Genomic DNA, 20,170 nt, shown 5'->3' with positions numbered 1-20,170 from the left:
AAAATTTCAGCTTATACACTTGTGAAAATTCCAGCAATGAGGTATGTTTGTATGTGCTTGTACTAATTGAATTCTTACAAGTAAGTATCGCTAAGTTGATAAACGAGCTACCGGCCTTGGGCTAAGTTGTTCTTTGTGTATGAACATAAGGGTCGGTGATGTGAAATAAGTATGAGTATGGGAATGTGAATTAGTAAAGTGGTTTAATTAGCCATGTGAATAAAATACCTTAGTCAAAGCTGATTTCATTGCTTGAGACTTACTAAGCATTAAAATGCTTACCCGTTGCTTTGGCTCTCTGTTTTATAGGTTTCGCTCGTTAGCTGTCGGATTCGGGATCAAAGAAGTCAAGTCATCCACACTATCGAAGCCCCATTTTGGTACAAATTTTGGTTGAACTTTGAAATGGCATGTATAGGACCATCCTTTGTTGAAGGTCATGTACCTTCGGTTTGTGTAAACTTGGATAGCCATGCGAAAATGGCTTATATATCGTTTTAGCATAGAACTATAATCGTTTGTATGTTGACCCTTATGAGGTATGGAATTATTTTGAAACGATTAGCCATTGGAATGGTTAATCATGATCACGCTTTGTGCTATGTATGTAAAAGGGCCAATTGAATCATGGAAAGTATGAAATAGGTAAAGCCTACTAAAGGCAGATGCTGACAGCAGCAGTGACGTGGATGTGAAAAATCACTAAAAATAGTAGGAATGGTATTAAATAGCAAATAAATTATGTAAGTGTACCTTGATGAATCTACTTTCATATGGAAGAAACGAAATGGTCATATGAGTTATAAGTTAACAGATTTTAAAGTTCTTGTGAAATAGGGCCAGAACGGTTTCTGGATCCCTGTTCCAACTTTGGAAAATCATTGTAAATTAACCAGAGATAATTAGGAGTCATTCCATATATGTGTAGATTCCTCTCTGAGTCTAGTTTCTATAGAAACAAACGGCATTAGTATTGAAGCCCTGTACAGGAGATATCCAATTCGTAACGCACAAAGGTCAGTGTAGTCGATCCCTACAACAGGCGAGACTTTAACTAATAAACTGTACTAATTGGCTCGACCAAAAATTCTAGAAAAAAATATGTAGATGGACATATGAGTCTAGTTTCAGGAAAAATTTACGGAACTGATTTTCGAGTTGTAAAACTCAAGTTATGAATTTTGGAGCGACTAGTACTCAGATTGGCAGCTTGTCTGAAAATTGTCAATAAGTGGGTTGAAGTCTGTTAACACCTCGCGTTCGACTCCGGCGACGGTCTCGGGTTCGGGGTGTTACAACAGGTACAGTCTCAAGCTTTCGTTCCGATACCTTGCTATCCAGTACATATGCAAGATAAGCTTCATAACCCTTTCTCACATATTTCTGAGCTAACACAGAAGATATCACTGCTGGTAACCCACTCAGATCACTAGACTCAATTCAAATCATTTCACCACTCGAACATCGCAAGTCTATAGTCTTTCGCTTGCAATTTACCACAGCATCATGTTCGGTTAACCAGTCCATTCTGAGAATAATATCGAATTCATCGAAGGGTAATAGCATCAAATCTACCGAAAAACAGAAATCTTTAATTATCAATGAACATCTCTTGCATACTTTATCAACTAACACATACCGACCCAAAGGGTTTGACACTCGTATCACAAATTCAGTAGACTCAACAGGTAGAGTCTTACTGAACGCTAATGTTTCACATACGTAAGAATGAGTTGAACCAGGATCAATTAAAGCAAGTACACTAGTATCATAGAGAGTGAATGTACCGTTGATAACATCGGGGAAGATGCCTCCTCTCGTGCACGGATGGCATAAGCTCTGGCAGGAGCTCGAGTCTCAGATCGAACAGCCGTATCGAAAGTCCCTCTCTGACTACCACCCCTACCTCCTGTATTTCTCGGTGGTCTACCTCTAATCGTTGTACCACTCGATCTCACATCTTGCATCTTATTTTTCTCATCAGGTTCCATGCAATCTCGAATGAAATGATCTTACGAACCGCATCTATAACAGGCTCTGTTCATAGACTTACCATACTGTGGACATTCGGGTTTTTCTTGCCAATTATTGCCAACACTAGCAACCGAAGTAGCTTAAGAGTCCGTTGATGATCGCTCCTTAATAGAAATTCCTGCAGTCATCTTTGATCTGTTAGTATCATCTCTGAACTTCTTTGCAACCGAAAAAGAATTTTTACCCGTCGATCTTTTACGAACGTCCCTAGCTTCATATTCAGCTTTCTATTTCTCCTTTCCAAGCTCTTCAGCCTTGCAGGCTCGTTCAACCAGTGTTACGTATTCCTTTATTTCTAGAATACCCACCAGCAGCTTTAAATCTTCGTTTAATCCCTCTTCAAATCTTTTACACATGGCAATTTCATCAGTTACACACTCCTGAGCATAACGAATGAGTCTTACAAACTCACGTTCATATTTGGATACCGTCAACTGGCCTTGTTTAAGCTCCAAAAATTCTTTGCGCTTTTAATCGATGAATCGTTGACTAATATACTTCTTACAAAACTCTGTCTAAAAGAAGTCCCAAGTAACTCGTTCCTTTGGAACAATCGAAATCAGGGTTATCCACCAATAGTAGGTTGAATCTCGTAATAATGATATTGCACACTTTAGACACTCATCAGATGTGCAAGGCAGCTCATTGAAAATGCGGATGGTATTATCAAGCCAAAACTCAGCCCTTTCAGCGTCATCAGTAGCTGTGGCTCAAAATTCCTCGGCCCCGCACTTCCTTATCAAATCAACAGGAGGTTTACTCAGCCTCATGGGATCAGTAGTTGCTGGTATTATAGGCACCGGAGGAGGATTATTTAAATTCAGAATTGGTTGAGCAGCCGGGTTTGTTCGGGCATATTGTGCAACCCACCCATTTATCATGGTAAAGAAGGCTTGCTTAGCCCTATTATCTTGATTACTCGTAGATGGTTGAGGTTCAACAGGCGCTATCCCTTGCGCGGGAGTAGGCACCACACTCTCAACGTCATCCGCTAAGGCTCTCTCCGGAGTGGATTCCATTTACTAATCAAAACCACAATTTCAACCATCAGAAGTCATCACACTATCATATACTAGCATTATGGCATGTATAGCTAGACTCACACGCGCTACGGTAGTCTTAGAATCGACTAAACCTGGCTCTGATACCAATTAAAATGTAACACCCCTAACCAGTATCCGTCGCCGGATTGGGGTTACAAGGTATTACTTGAACAAAATATCATTTTGTTAAAAATAATACATGCACACACTTGGACTAACTTTAAAAAAAAAACAAACAATTATTAATATCACATAGCCAATTGTAACTTAGACACATTCTAGTATAATATTAAAACATATAAACTTTTTAAGTCAATATCTATAATCATATTACACATAGAGTTAACACCGAATATGCCTCATATAATAACATGCATTTATATTTATTAGTGCATAACATTTTATATCGCAAAGCACATCGTTATTTAATATATAACCGAAACACATTATCATAAACCATTTCCTCACGTACATAATTATTTATCGAAGTAAATATTGCATTGTAGATTTATCATATCCATTCCACATAGATTTATTTTATATCTGAATCTATAGTATATGCTTATATAACTTTCAAACAATCTCACATTACAATTTATACTTCATAAGGGTATGTCCTTAACTACAAACATAAATATATATATGTATTCGAAAACATGAATCACCCATACCAAGCCGTGAACATGTTAAAACAAACATATACATGTTTGGATATAACTAAACTACTTTCAATGCCATATCACATATAACACATTAACCAATACAACAATTGAAATTCAAATAATCCATTCAATATGCAAAGCAAAAATCAAATCAACCCACTTCACACATTCAAAGTCATTAAACAAATTTGACATTCATAATAAATATCAAAAATACTACTCCACCATAACACATTGCCAATTAACCACAAAGAGCTTAATCATAATCCAACAAAATCGAATTTAAGCATGTAAGTTAAGCCATTTTCTCATGGCCTTTATGTACAATACTATCAAAACAACAACGTCTCCCAAAATATTATCCTATACAGGCCATAGTGTTAACTTAGGATTAACTAAGAAGGGGTACCAAAACGTTGCTGGCAGGTGTGAAGACTTCGAGGATGGTCCCGAGCATGAAACGGATCAAAAAGAAATCTAAATAAGAGACAAGTAAACACACCAAATGAGTTTTCAACCCAGTAAGTCGTAAGCCATATAATGGAAACAATTAACTGAATATGTCGATCTAGAAACTAGAAAGGTCCATAGATTACCGAAATTATCAATTCAACTACTAGTCAAGTCTTACTATTAACTCAAAGTATCATATACCCGAATACCTTAATTCCTTCCTACAATATTTAACAACGATGAAATAGATACATTCATGTATCTATGTTTCAATTTTCATGTCTCCAATTTCTTATTCGGACAATAGTTTTTGCCCTTCATTTATTTCCTACATTTATTTTATCAACAACCAATTTCGCACATGTAGTGCTCAAGCAAGGAATTTCGCACCCAAAGTGCCATGTTTACCCGCACACAAAGTGCCTTAGTAATTCACATACATATTGACATTCAAATCCGCACACATAGTGCCATACAAATCCACACACATAGTGCCGTACAAATTTGCACACATAGTGCCATTCAAATTCGCACACATAGTGCCAAAGTCATTTCGTTTTAACAAAGTGATTTATTTAATTATCTAAGTATAATCGGTCACATGCCTTTCATTCAAAAGAATACATGAACGAGAGTAATTCCTTCACATTATGCATACACCAATTATGTATAGAATAACCAAGCTTAATTGCTTATAGACTTACTTTGTGTTGGATGAAACGGTTCCGATCGGCTACTCGATATTCTTTGCTTTGCCCTTGCTTGATTCCCCTCCTTTGGGTTCTTGAGCTAAAATAAATAAATTAACTAATTTAATTACATTGCTAGTTAGTTATATCCCATAATATTAATGATTCCATATCACAAGAATCACACGGCTAAAATTTGATTTTTCCACCTTAGGCTTTTAAGCCATTCGGCTATTGATCTCCTAAGACCACATTACTATCCATAACCCAATCAATATTTCAATAAAACACCAATATATATATGTGTGTATACGATAACCACTCCTTGCTAATTACTCACATATATATAAATTTAATAGTTTCCACTTCATCTTACAACCATAACTGTTCAAGACATTGAAACTTCAACTAATGTTTATCCATTGTCTCAAGGTCAAATGCATTATCACTACCACGATCTTAATTTAAATTCAGTAACTCTCATACCAACTATTTTAACCGAATTCTCCACAACAACTAGACTAAAATATGCACCTTAAACTCAGTACAGTTTCATTATATCTTTCACTCCTAAAACATGAAAATATAAATCTTACCCCCCTCTCCCATGTTTCGGTAAATTGCTCAAATTATCTCATAACATGAATTTTTACATTTCCACTTATCTATCATGACTCATTCGGCCTTAACAATGAACCATTTATCATACAAGGAAAATAACAATAAAAATGACATTCCATCTAAACTCCATATGGCCGAATGTACAAGGTGTTACCCAACTACTTATTGAACAAAATCCACCCCATTCTATCATCTACTTATTTAATTCAACATGAAAACAACCTCTAATTCTAACACTTCGGTACACGGCATAGTGCCCAAACCACCATAGAAGTTTCAAATTTTCTTGACATTGCCAAAAGTGCATTTAGAAATTAACTTAACATAAAAAATAAGATTTAACCAACACTTCAAAACTTACCTCCTACTAGCAAAAGAAGGTGCCGAATTGCCTTAGGTAAAATTCCCTTTTTCTTTCCCTTTGTTTCGGCTTTGGAAGAAGAAGAAGATGAACACTTTCTCTCTCCTTCCTTTTTCTTCTTTTATTCATTCATTTCTTATTAATTCATTTTTATTTGGATTATTTAATCATTTGTCAACATAAAAGTATATTTAATTAGACTTAGTGGAGGAACATCATTACTTAGCCAGCCACTTTATGCATTATGGGCATTTTGACATGCAAACCCAAGCTTTCCCACTTTGTAATTATTTGATCCTTACAATTTACCTATCATATTTTTCTAAGTTTCTCAACTAAGTCCTTTCAAGTAAAAATTCACATTCATAAGACTAAATTAAAACATCAAATTTTCACACATGTACTATCACACATAAAAGATATGCAAATAAATTTTAAATAAATTTTATGACTCGATTTTGTGGTCCCAAAACCACATTCCGACTAGGGTCAAATTAGAGTTGTCACAGATGCTGTATGGGTTGTAGTTGATCGACTGATAAAATCAGCTCACTTTATCCCAATACGTGCAGACTTTTCACTTGATAAGCTAGCTGACTTGTACATTTCTAAAATTGTGAGACTTCACGGAGTGCCCTTGTCGATTGTTTCAGATAGAGACCCGAGGTTTACCTCGAGGTTTTGGAAGAAATTACAAGAGGCTTTGGGAACAAAACTGAATTTTAGTACAACATTTCATCCTCAAACTGACGGTCAGTCGGAGAGAGTCATTCAAATATTAGAGGACATGTTACGGTGTTGTGTTCTCGAGTTTCAAGGCAATTGGAAAACGTATTTACCACTGGTCGAATTCACCTACAACAACAGTTATCAATAAAGTCTGAAAATGGCGCCTTATGAGGCTTTGTATGGGTGTAAGTGCCGAACGCCTTTATATTTGACCGATTTGGGAGAGAATTAGATTCATGGGGTCGATTTAGTTAGAGAAACTAAAGCAAAGGTTAAAATGATTCGCAATTGTATAAAGGCCGCATTGGGTAGATAGAAATCCTACGCAAATTTGAAACAGAAGGAGATCGAGTTTCAAATCTGAGATAGAGTGTTATTGAAAGTATCCCCATGGAAGAAAGTCCTTAGATTCAGAAGAAAAGGCAAGCTAAGTCTGCAGTTTTTTGGACCTTATGAGGTGACCGAGAGAATTGGGCCGGTAGCATACCGATTAGCCTTATCTCGTGAGTTGGAGAAAATTCATGATGTATTCCATGTATTGATGTTGCGCCTCTACCAATCTGACCCGTCATACGTGATTTTATCGAAAGAAATTGAAATAAGGTTGGATATGACCTATGGTGAAGAACCGATTAAGATTTTGGATCGAGAGGTCAAGAAGTTGAGGAATAAAAGTGTAGCAATTGTAAAGGTTTTGTGGCATAGACAGGAAGTTGAGGAAGCCATGTGGTAACCCAAAGATACTATGAGAGATCAATACCCGAACTTATTCATCGATAAGATTTTTAGGGACGAAAATCCCTAAGGGGAGAGAATTGTAACAGCCCGATTTTGGGCCAAGTCTGAACAGTGGTTTCGAAACCACTAACCCGAGGTCGGAGAAATTATTTTTAGCATTATTTTATGTGTTGTGACATTATTATATGAATGCATGAAAATTTTGGTGAATTAATTTTAGCGTTTGAGAGCTTAATCGCGAAAAATGACTAAATCGCATAAAGTGCAAAAGTCCTATTTTGATAGTTAAGGGTGTTAAATTGCCTTGAAACTTAAATTGGGGGTCTTTAAAGGGAAATTAGACCCTTTAGAGAGGCATGGCCTGCCATAGGAGACAAGGTGGTCAAAAAGTCAAAATTTTGGTGAAATTAGGTGATAAAATTGAATAAAATAAAACCTAAGAAAAAGGCTATCATCTTTTTTTTTTTTTGCTCCTTCTTGTCCACCGATTTTTATCCAAGAAAATGGACATGGAAGCTTGAAAATTTTCAGCAACTTAAAGCCTACACAAGTAAGTGATTTTGATGATTTTTCTTGATGATTTTTGCACTTTTAGAACCCTTGTAGCATGAGCTTTCAAATGAGGGGACTATTTTGCAAAATAGTTGAAAGTATAGGGTTTTAACATGAGATTTTTCATGTTGTTTTCTAAAATTTTATGGAAGAAAATGAATCATGGTTGTGAAATGAACAATTATTGTGAAGAGATTTCTCATGAAAACCCTGAAAAGGACCATTTTGCATAAGTTATAAAATAGGTGATAAATGTGTGAAATAATGAGAATTTTGGACTGCTTCTAGTATAAAAAGAAATCGGCTAGGCTTGAGATATGATGAAATTCGATAAAAATCAATTTTTGGAGCCAGGGGTAAAATATTCATTTTGTGAAAGTCTAGGGGCAAAACGGTTATTTTGCCCAATTATGAATTTTCGAGTGTCTAGATTAATATGCTGATGAGATGAGTGAATTCCTATCATATTAGATCAAGAATTACAAAATCTAGGCCTAGACCGTGGAAAAGCAAAACAAGTGAACTAAGCCAAACTAGTCATCCACATTTTGTAATCCGAGGTAAGTTGTATGTAAATAATCCAATTATATTGTTATTATGTGTATTTGAATTGATATAGCATAAATTTATTGTTTGTGGAAATGATAATGTATGGTGAATCTTGGGATAGTAGAACTCCCATTTGATCTTTAGGAAATACATCGGATATTCATGCCATGACATTCGGGTTATTTGTATGCTAGTGTAAGACGTGTCTGAGACATGCATCGGCCACATTATGAGAGCCAGTGTAAGACCACATCTGGGACATGGCATTGAGATTGAGACGAGAGCTAGTGTAAGACATGTCTAGGACATGCATCGGCCTCGAGATGTAAGCCAATGTAAGACATGTCTAAGACATGCATCGGCTACAAGATGTGTCAGTGTAAGACCATGTCTGGGACATGGCATCGGCACAGATATGTGAGAGTTAGTGTAAGACCATGTCTGGGACATGGCATCGGCATTATACCCTATGTTTGAGGTTTAATGAATATTCGGTAGCATTCCGAATGGTTCGACGATGAGAAATTCAGTTTAAGTTTAACGAGAAAAGTATAACCATGTTGTGAGCGGTACAGATGCCTATTTGAAATGTATGAGATGAGAGCCTAAAATATGCTATGTGAATTGTATTGGGTAGTGACTAGTAAGTTGTGCTTATGCCTACTTTTGTATTATGAGCATGATGATGGATGGTAAAGTTATTATTATATTTAATTGCATGCAACTTACTCAGCTTTATGTTTACCTTATTTGTTTCCATTTTCTTATAGTGTCGGCTAATTAGCTTGTGGATCAACGGTCGTCGGAGGCATCGATCACACTATCAATCGAAGTACTTGGTATAGTTAGATCTCTTTATTTTGATTATGGCATGTATAGGACTCTTTGATTTTGTTTTAGTGTCACATTATTATGGGGCCAAATGTGTTGGCTTGCTTTAATATTTGACTCATTTTGTACAAGGCCATGAAAAATGGTTAATATTGAAAGTAATTATATGAATGTAAAGTAGTCTTTCATGAATGAGGAATTGTTAGTATGGTTGTTTGGTTGTGAAATCACATTAATTTAGACTTCGATATGTTGGTTGTTGTTATTTTGTGTTTCAGGGTGGCAAAGGGCTTGGTAGATAGCCCTATATTGTCCACACAGGCGTGTGACACACGACCATCCCCATGGGCGTGTTGTCCAGCCGTGTGTCCTCTGCACGTAAAATTTTCAAGTCAGTATGCATGGTAGTAAACGCACGGGAAGAGACATGGCCGTGTGTCTCAGCCGTGTGGAGGACACGGCCTCTGACCACGGGCGTGTGCCTCAGCCGTGTGCCCTAAATTGGATGCTGACGTCAGAAACAAAATGTGTATTTTGAAGTATGGCATGTATAGGCTAGAAATATATTAATATGTTTTTGAGTTGTGACTATTATCCATGTGATATGGCTTGGTTTATGGATGTGATTATGAATGAATTTTGATATATGTTTTGTGTTTAAAAATGGTATGTTTTAATGTACTGTTGAATGACCAAATGAATTGGTCAATTTGGTAAGTTTTGGTATTGCTTAATGAGAAATTGATAAGATTATGAACCATATGTTTTGGTATGATTTTGGCTTATAATTTAGTATGATTTGTTATGAATGTAAAGCATGAAATTGTTGTTAATGATATGGCATGAATAGTGTATGTTTTGGTTGTGAATTGGTTAGAAATTTAGTACTAAATGTGCTTTGTTTTATGTTTGTAGGGATGACCCTTTTTTGGTGGCAATTTGGCTTTACAAATAGCCTATTTTTGTCCACACGGGCAGAGACACGGGCGTGTGTCTCAGCCATGTGTGAAACACGGTTATGTTACACGGCTATGTGTCCCCTAAGGTACCCTACGATTTAAAGTCAGTATACCCTACAATTTTGACACGGCCTAGACACACGGGCATGTAACACCCCGAACCCGAGACCGTCGCCGGAGTCGAACGCGAGGTGTCAACAGACTTCAAACCACTTATTGAGAAGTTCCAGACAAGCTGCCAATCTGTGTGCTAGTCGCTTCAAAAATCATAACATGAGTTTTACAACTAGAAAATCAGCTTTGTAATTTTTTTCTGAAACTAGACTCATATTCCCATCTACATATTTTTTTCTAGAATTTTTGGTCAAGCCAATTAGTACAGTTTATTAGTTAAACTCTCCCATGTTACAGGGGCCGACTACACTGACCTTCATGCGTTACAACTCGAATAACTCCCTGTGCAGGACTTCAATACTGGTGCCGTTTGTTTCTATAGAAACTAGACTCAAGGAGGAATTTATACATATATGGTATGACTCCTAATTATTTCTGGTTAATTTATAATGAATTTTCAAAGTCGGAACAGGGAATCCAGAAACTGTTCTGGCCCTGTTTCACTAAAACCCAAATATCTCTTAACATACAACTCATATAACCGTTTCGTTTCCTCCATATGAAAATAGATTCATCAAGGTTCATTTACATAATTTATTCACTATTTAATTCCATTCCTACTATTTTTAGTGATTTTTCACATCCACGTCACTGTTGCTGCCAGCATCATTTTCTAGGGTAGACTTTCTCATCGACACATAGCTTCTATGATTCAACCACCCTTTTTCATATATGGTCCAAAATATAAGCATGATGACCCATTCTAATGGCTGGTCATTGCCAAACACTTCCATGCCTCTTAATGAGCATATACATACCAAAAGATTATAACATTATGCTCAAAACATTTATAAGCCATTTTCGCATGGCTATTCAATATTTTACATACCAAGTTCAAACAAAACATAATAGCCTATACATGCCGAAATGTTTTCTTAAACCATCTAAGAAGAAAATACCAAAAAGTCGCTAGACGGTGTGATGACTTCGATGACAGTCCCGAGCACGCAAAATGGATCAAGAACCTAAATAAACAACAAATAAGCACACCAAATGAGTACATAACTCGAGAAGTCGTAAGCACTACTCTACCATCAACAATAACAATCATAAGTGAATAATCAAATAATACAAAATAGATGTTTCCAGCCATAACAAACTATACTGCAATTTCTAAACTTTTTTGGTTCGATCTCATGCCCAATCCTTCAACCAAATCAACCGCCAAGTCAGCCCAATCGATTTGGATCCGTTTCCTCAAGTTGGAACAACAATGCACTAGATAATTTTATGCGTACACCGTACAATCCCAATTTCGATGTTTAGTTAGTAACTCAATCACTTACCTCGTTCATGCACAATTTATTTCCACAACCGAATGTGGCACACATAGTGCTTATTATGTTCGCACACATAGAGCTATAGCAAATCGCACACGTAGTGCTATAGTAAATCGCACACTTAGTGCCATAGTAAATCGCACACATAGTGCCATAGTGAATCGCACACATAGTGCCATAGTGAATCGCACACATAGTGCCATAGTAAATCGCACACATAGTGCCATAGTAAATCGCACACATAGTGCATTTGAGATAGCCTCATGCCTCAACCTTCCAATCGGCACACATAGTGCCACATAGTCTTTGCACACATTATGCCTTATGTCAATTCATCATGGTAAAGCAATTTACTAAATTCAAATTGTACATATAATCATGTTAATAAGTAGGAGAATCACTCCGAAAAATATCTATCCAAGGAGTTCTCACAACAAGTGCTTAAAGACTTACCTTGTGTTGAGTATAACGGTTCCGACCCGGCTACTCGATGTCCTTGGCTTTGCCCTTGCTTGTTTCTCCTTCTTTAACTTCTCGGGCTTAATAGATAAATAAACTAGTTTAATCATCTTGCTATACACTTATAGTTTCAATTACACATGCATATGTATATTTGTAGATTCGGCAACCTCTCTTACTAATTACTCATTTAGTAGTTTATACACATGATTAAAGGTAACATCATGAATGGGCATACTTATATATATATATATATATATATATATATATACATACCCGATTGTGCACAAAACAATTTGACTCAACCTCACCTATGTACTCCCTTTGATGGCCGAATATGTATATATGTATAGTGTCATCTATAACATCATCTAAACACCTAAATTCTTCTAATGCACACTTGACCAACCCCTTTTTTTTTTTTTCCAATCTAGCATAGCTTCACCTCCAACAAAAAGACTAACATCTTCATTTTCATGCTAACATAACAAGCAACTTAGTTCATCCACACAACTAACATGTCAATAGCATCAAGGTATCTACTAATTTTTTTGTCAAATCCCAACTCTCCAACAACCCCAAATCCCACCATGGGTTAGATAGAATTCAAACTAACAACCAACAATACACATGAATTTAAAGGAATAACTCCAACATACCTCAACTTGGATACTAGTATGGCCGACTTCTCCAAAACTTTTTCTTTTCCTTTCACTTGGTTTTTCGGCTAAGAGGTAGCAAGGATGAACACTTTTTTTTTGTTCATTTTCCTATCATTAATCTTTATTTCCTCTATTTTAATATCCTACCAACATTAAATAATTATAACAACATGATCTTGGAAAGATGAAGCCATGCTTGGCGGCCACTCAACTTAGTTTGGGGCATTTTGACATGCAAACCCAACTTTTCATAATTCCATACTATTTGGTCCTCACTTATTTACCTATCAAATTTTCTAAGTCTCTCAACTAAATCCTTTCGAGCAAGATTCACATTCCTAAGATAAAAATTGAATCACCAAATTTTTATACTAGTACTACCACACATATAAGGTATGCAAATAAAATTTTAACTAAATTTTATGACTCGGTTTTGTGGTCCCGAAACCACATCCCGACTAGGGTCAAATTTTGGTGTTACAATTCTCCCCACTTACGAAATTTTCGTCCCCGAAAATCTTACCGTAAATAAGTTTGGGTAACGCTCTTTCATAGAGTTCTCGGGTTCCCAAGTGGCTTCTTCCATCCCGTGTCTGAGCCATAACACTTTTACTAATGGAACCCTTTTGTTTCGCAACTCCTTCATTTCCCGAGCTAGGATACGAATCGGTTCTTCTTCATAACTCATATTGGCTTGAATCTCAACCTCTGATGGACTAATTACGTGGGACGGATCAGATCTATAGCGTCGAAGCATCGAAACATGAAAGACGTCGTGAATCTTTTCAAGTTCAGGGGGCAAAATCAGACGATACGCAACTGGACCGACTCGTTCGGATATCTCATATGGCCCGATGAACCTCGGACTCAATTTGCCCTTGCGCCCAAATCTGAGTATCTTTTTCCAAGGCGAAACTTTAAGAAACACTTTATCTCCCACCTGATACTCAAGGTCTTTTCGTTTCAGATCCGCGTACGACTTCTGACGATCGGAGGCTATTTTCAGATTTTCACGGATTACTCTTACTTTCTATTCAGCATCTTTAATCAAATCCACTCCGAAAATTTTGCTCTCACCGAGCTCTGTCCAAAACAATGGTGTACGGCATTTACGCCCGTACAAGGCCTCGTAAGGCGCCATCTTAATACTTGATTGGAAACTATTGTTGTAAGCGAATTCAATCAAAGGTAAATACCGTTCCCATGAACCACCGAACTCGAGGATGCAACATCTCAACATATCCTCAAGTATCTGAATTATTCGCTCGGATTGACCATCGGTTTGGGGGTGAAAGGCGGTGCTAAATGCAACTTGGTACCCAAAGCTTCTTGCAATTTCTTCCAAAATCGCGAGGTGAACCTCGGATCTCTATCGACACAATGTAAATCGGTACCCGTGTAATCTCACAATCGAGAAACGTACAATTCAGCTAATTTATCCAATGAAAATCCGTGACGACAGGATAAAGTGAGCCGACTTAGTCAGTCTATCAACAACAACCCAAATCGCATCCTTCTTACTAGCTGACAACGGCAGCCCGGACACAAAGTCCATTGTGACTCGATCCTATTTCCACTCGGGTATCATGATCGGTTGAAGTAACCCTGAAGGGACTTGATGTTCCGCTTTCACTTGTTGACATATTAAACATCTCGAAACAAAGTCGGAGATGTCTCGTTTCATACCATGCCACCAAAACCGACGTTTCAAATCGTTGTACATCTTCGTACTCCCCGGGTGGATTGCCATTCGGCTACAATGGGCTTCATTCGAATTATAGAAATAAGTTCAATTCTTTGGAACACAGACGACTTCTCGAACCTCAAACAATCGTCATCATCAATTTGAAACTCGATTCCTTGTTCGAACACACTCACCCGTTTTGCAAGCAACTCCTCATCAACTTTCGAGCTTCCCGAATTTGATGAGCCAACAATGGTTTGGCCTTTAATTCGCTACTAACACATTGTCGGGTAGGATAGACAAGTGTACATTCATCGTCAGTAAAGCAAGCAGTGATTTCGGCTTAAGGCATCTCGCAACCACATTAGCCTTTCGGGTGATAATCAATGACGAGCTCATAATCTTTTAACAACTCGAGCCATCGTCTTTGTCGCAGATTTAAGTCTCTTTGAGTCATCAAATATTTGAGACTTTTGTGATCCGAATACACCGCACTTCTCACCAAATAAGTAATGTCGCCATATCTTTAAGGCGAATACGATGGCCGCCAATTCGAGATCATGGGTTGGATAATTTTTCTCATGGGGCTTTAATTGTCTCGACGCATAGGCCACAACTCGACCTTCTTGCATCAATACGCAACCTAACCCAAGTAGGGAGGCATCACTATAGATGACAAACTCTTTGCCGATTCGGTTTGTACTAGAACTGGAGCTTTAGTCAAATGAGTTTTCATTGGTCGAAACTTTTTCGACACTTTTTCGTCCATTCAAACTTGACATCTTTCTGAAGCAGTTTTGTCATGGGTGTGGCTATCATCGAGAATCCTTTTACAAACCGTCGGTAGTAACCGGCAAGTCCCAAAAAGCTCCGAACCTCAGTAATATTTCTTGGAGGCTTCCAGTTAAGTATGGCTGAAATTTTGCTCGGGTCGACTCGAATACCCGATGCAGATACCACATGACCCAAGAAACTAACCTCTCTTAACCAGAATTCACACTTGTTGAACTTAGCATATAACTGCTTATCCCGTAAAATTTGCAACACTAATCTCAGGTGTTCAGCGTGTTCGTTCTCATTTTGTGAATAGACCAAAATGTCATCAATGAAGACAACTACGAACCGATCCAGATATGGGCTGAAGATCCGATTCATCAAATCCATAAATACCGCAGGGGCATTAGTAAGCCCAAACGGCATCACTAGGAACTCGTAGTGACCATATCTCGTTCTGAAGGCAGTCTTGGGTATGTCCGAATCTCGAATTCGTAACTGATAATAGCCCGATCTCAGATCTATTTTCGAAAACACTGAGGCTCCCTTCAGTTGATCGAACAAATCATCGATACGCGGTAACGGATATTTGTTCTTTATCGTCGCTTTATTAAGCTGACGATAGTCGATGCACAGCCTCATGGTTCCATCCTTCTTTTTCACAAACAACACTGCGCGCCCTGTATGTAAAAAACTCGGCGAGCAAATCCTCTATCCACCAATTCTTGCAACCGAGCTTTCAACTCCTTTAATTCGTTGGTGCCATACGACACGGAGCTATCGAAATTGAGTCGCACGGTACCAATTCAATGCTAAACTCTATTTCCCGAGCAGGTGGCAAACCCGGCAATTCTTCAGGGAAAACATCCGGGTATTCACAAACCACTGGCACAGATTCGGGTTTCTTTTCTGACTCCTTATCATCGAGTACATACGCAAGGTACGCTTCGTACCCTTTTCTTACATATTTCTGGGCCAACATTGCTGATATTACAGCTGGCAACCCCTTTAAGTCCGTAGACTCAACTCGAATTATCTCGTTATTTGCGCACCTCAGATCGATAGTCTTGCCTTTGCAATTTACAACCGTATCGTGCATGGTCAACCAATCCAACCCAAGAATAACGTCGAATTCGTCGAACGGCAAAAGCATCAAGTCCGCCGGAAAACAAGAACCTCGAAACACTAGGGGACTTTTCTTACACACTTTGTTGACAAGCACGTAATGACCCAAGGGTTTGACACCGAATTACAAACTCAGAGACTCAATAGGCAAAGTCTTCTTTGGATGCTAAGGTTTCGCATATATAAGAATGAGTAGAACCGGGGTCAATCAAAGCAATCACATTAGTATCGAAAAGAGTGAAAGTACCGGTGATAACGTCGGGGAGGATGCCTCCTCTCGTGCGCGGATGGCATATGCTCTAGCAGAGCGCTGGTCTCGGATCGAACAGCCGTGTCAGTAGCCCCTCTCGACTACCACCCCTACCCCTGAAATTCTTGGTGGTCTACCTCTAGTTGTCATTCCACTAGGTCTCGACCTTGCATCCTATTCTTCTCATCAAGCTCTGTGCAATCTCTAATGAGGTGGTCCTTGAACCGCATCCGTAACAAGCCTTATTGGTAGACTTACCCCAACATTCACCTATGTGTCTTCTCCCACATTGGGAGCATTCAGTTTCTCTTGACGGTTATTGCCCACACTAGCTACCAAGTAGCTCTGGAGTCCGTCAATGGTCGTGGTCTAATGGAAATCCCCGATCGTCCTCGATCTATTGGTGTCCTCCACGAATTTCTTTACAGCCGAGAACGGAGCTTTACCCGTCGATCTTTTACGATAGTCTCTAGCTTCAAATTCAGCCTTCTTCTTCTCCTTTCCAAGCTCCTCCGCCTTGCGTGCTCGTTCAACTAGTGTTACAATTCTTTTATCTCCAAAATACCCACTAGTAGTCTTAGATCTTCATTCAATCCTTCTTCAAACCTCTTGCACATAGCAACCTCATCAGCCACACACTCCGGGCATACCGATCGAGTCTTACGAACTCATGTTCGTATTCGAGATCTTGTCATGCGGCTTTGCTTGAGTTCCGAGAATTCCTTACGCTTTTGATCTATGAATCGTTGACTAATATATTTCTTTGAAACTCCGTTTGAAAGAAATCCCAAGTAACTCGTTCGTTTGGGACTATAGAAATCAAGGTCCTCCACCAATAGTAGGTGAGTCCCGCAACAAGGATATAGCACACTTTAGACATTCATCGGTGTGCATGATAGTTCATCAAACACCGAATGGTGTTGTCAAGCGAACTCGGCCCTTTCGGCATCATCGAATTACTACCTGAACTCTTCAGCCCCGCTTCCTAATCAAATCTACGGTGGCTTACTCAGCCTCACAGGTCGATGAATCGATGGCATTACGGGCTCTTGGGTGGATTATTCAAATTCGGAATTGTTGACGGCCGGATTGGTTCGGGCATATTCGCGACCCACTCATTCATCATGGTAAAGAAGGCTTGTTTAGCCCCTCACCTTGATTATTCGCAGATGATCGAGGTTCAACAGCGGCGTCCCTTGTGCAGGAGCAGCCGCTACACTTTCAACGTCATCCGCCAAGGTTCTCTACATCGGGATCCATTTACTAATCAAAATAACAAAAAAAACATTTTAACCGTCAGAAGTCATCACATATTTAAACATTAACATTAAGGCATGTATAGCTAGACTCATACGTGCCATGGTAGTCCTAGAACCGACTAAACCATGGCTCTGATACCAATAAAATTGTAACACCCCGAACCCGAGACCGTCGCCGGAGTCGAACGCGAGGTGTCAACAGACTTCAAACCACTTATTGAGAAGTTCCAGACAAGCTGCCAATCTGTGTGCTAGTCGCTTCAAAAATCATAACTTGAGTTTTACAACTCGAAAATCAGCTTTGTAATTTTTTCTGAAACTAGACTCATATTCCCATCTACATATTTTTTCTAGAATTTTGGTCAAGCCAATTAGTACAGTTTATTAGTTAAACTCTCCCATGTTACAGGGGCCGACTACACTGACCTTCATGCGTTTCAACTCGAATAACTCCCTGTGCAGGACTTCAATACTGGTGCCGTTTGTTTCTATAGAAACTAGACTCAAGGAGGAATTTATACATATATGGTATGACTCCTAATTATTTCTGGTTAATTTATAATGAATTTTCAAAGTCGGAACAGGGAATCCAGAAACCGTTCTGGCCCTGTTTCACTAAAACCCAAATATCTCTTAACATACAACTCATATAACCGTTTCGTTTCCTCCATATGAAAATAGATTCATCAAGGTTCATTTACATAATTTATTCACTATTTAATTCCATTCCTACTATTTTTAGTGATTTTTCACATCCACGTCACTGTTGCTGCCAGCATCATTTTCTAGGGTAGACTTTCTCATCGACACATAGCTTCTATGATTCAACCACCCTTTTTCATATATGGTCCAAAATATAAGCATGATGACCCATTCTAATGGCTGGTCATTGCCAAACACTTCCATGCCTCTTAATGAGCATATACATACCAAAAGATTATAACATTATGCTCAAAACATTTATAAGCCATTTTCGCATGGCTATTCAATATTTTACATACCAAGTTCAAACAAAACATAATAGCCTATACATGCGAAATGTTTTCTTAAACCATCTAAGAAGAAAATACCAAAAAGTCGCTAGACGGTGTGATGACTTCGATGACAGTCCCGAGCACGCAAAATGGATCAAGAACCTAAATAAACAACAAATAAGCACACCAAATGAGTACATAACTCGATGAAGTCGTAAGCACTACTCTACCATCAACAATAACAATCATAAGTGAATAATCAAATAATAAAAATAGATGTTTCCAGCCATAACAAACTATACTGCAATTTCTAAACTTTTTGGTTCGATCTCATGCCCAATCCTTCAACCAAATCAAACGCCAAGTCAGCCCAATCGATTTGGATCCGTTTCCTCAAGTTGGAACAACAATGCACTAGATAATTTTATGCGTACACCGTACAATCCCAATTTCGATGTTTAGTTAGTAACTCAATCACTTACCTCGTTCATGCACAATTTATTTCCACAACCGAATGTGGCACACATAGTGCTTATTATGTTCGCACACATAGAGCTATAGCAAATCGCACACGTAGTGCTATAGTAAATCGCACACTTAGTGCCATAGTAAATCGCACACATAGTGCCATAGTGAATCGCACACATAGTGCCATAGTGAATCGCACACATAGTGCCATAGTAAATCGCACACATAGTGCCATAGTAAATCGCACACATAGTGCATTTGAGATAGCCTCATGCCTCAACCTTCCAATCGGCACACATAGTGCCACATAGTCTTTGCACACATTATGCCTTATGTCAATTCATCATGGTAAAGCAATTTACTAAATTCAAATTGTACATATAATCATGTTAATAAGTAGGAGAATCACTCCGAAAAATATCTATCCAAGGAGTTCTCACAACAAGTGCTTAAAGACTTACCTTGTGTTGAGTATAACGGTTCCGACCCGGCTACTCGATGTCCTTGGCTTTGCCCTTGCTTGTTTCTCCTTCTTTAACTTCTCGGGCTTAATAGATAAATAAACTAGTTTAATCATCTTGCTATACACTTATAGTTTCAATTACACATGCATATGTATATTTGTAGATTCGGTAACCTCTCTTACTAATTACTCATTTAGTAGTTTATACACATGATTAAAGGTAACATCATGAATGGGCATACTTATATATATATATATATATATATATATACATACCCGATTGTGCACAAAACAATTTGACTCAACCTCACCTATGTACTCCCTTTGATGGCCGAATATGTATATATGTATAGTGTCATCTATAACATCATCTAAAC

Source organism: Gossypium arboreum, chromosome 8 (genome assembly GCF_025698485.1).
Source record: "Gossypium arboreum isolate Shixiya-1 chromosome 8, ASM2569848v2, whole genome shotgun sequence".
NCBI classification, from domain to species: Eukaryota; Viridiplantae; Streptophyta; class Magnoliopsida; order Malvales; family Malvaceae; genus Gossypium; species Gossypium arboreum.
This window is presented reverse-complemented; position numbering follows the sequence as displayed.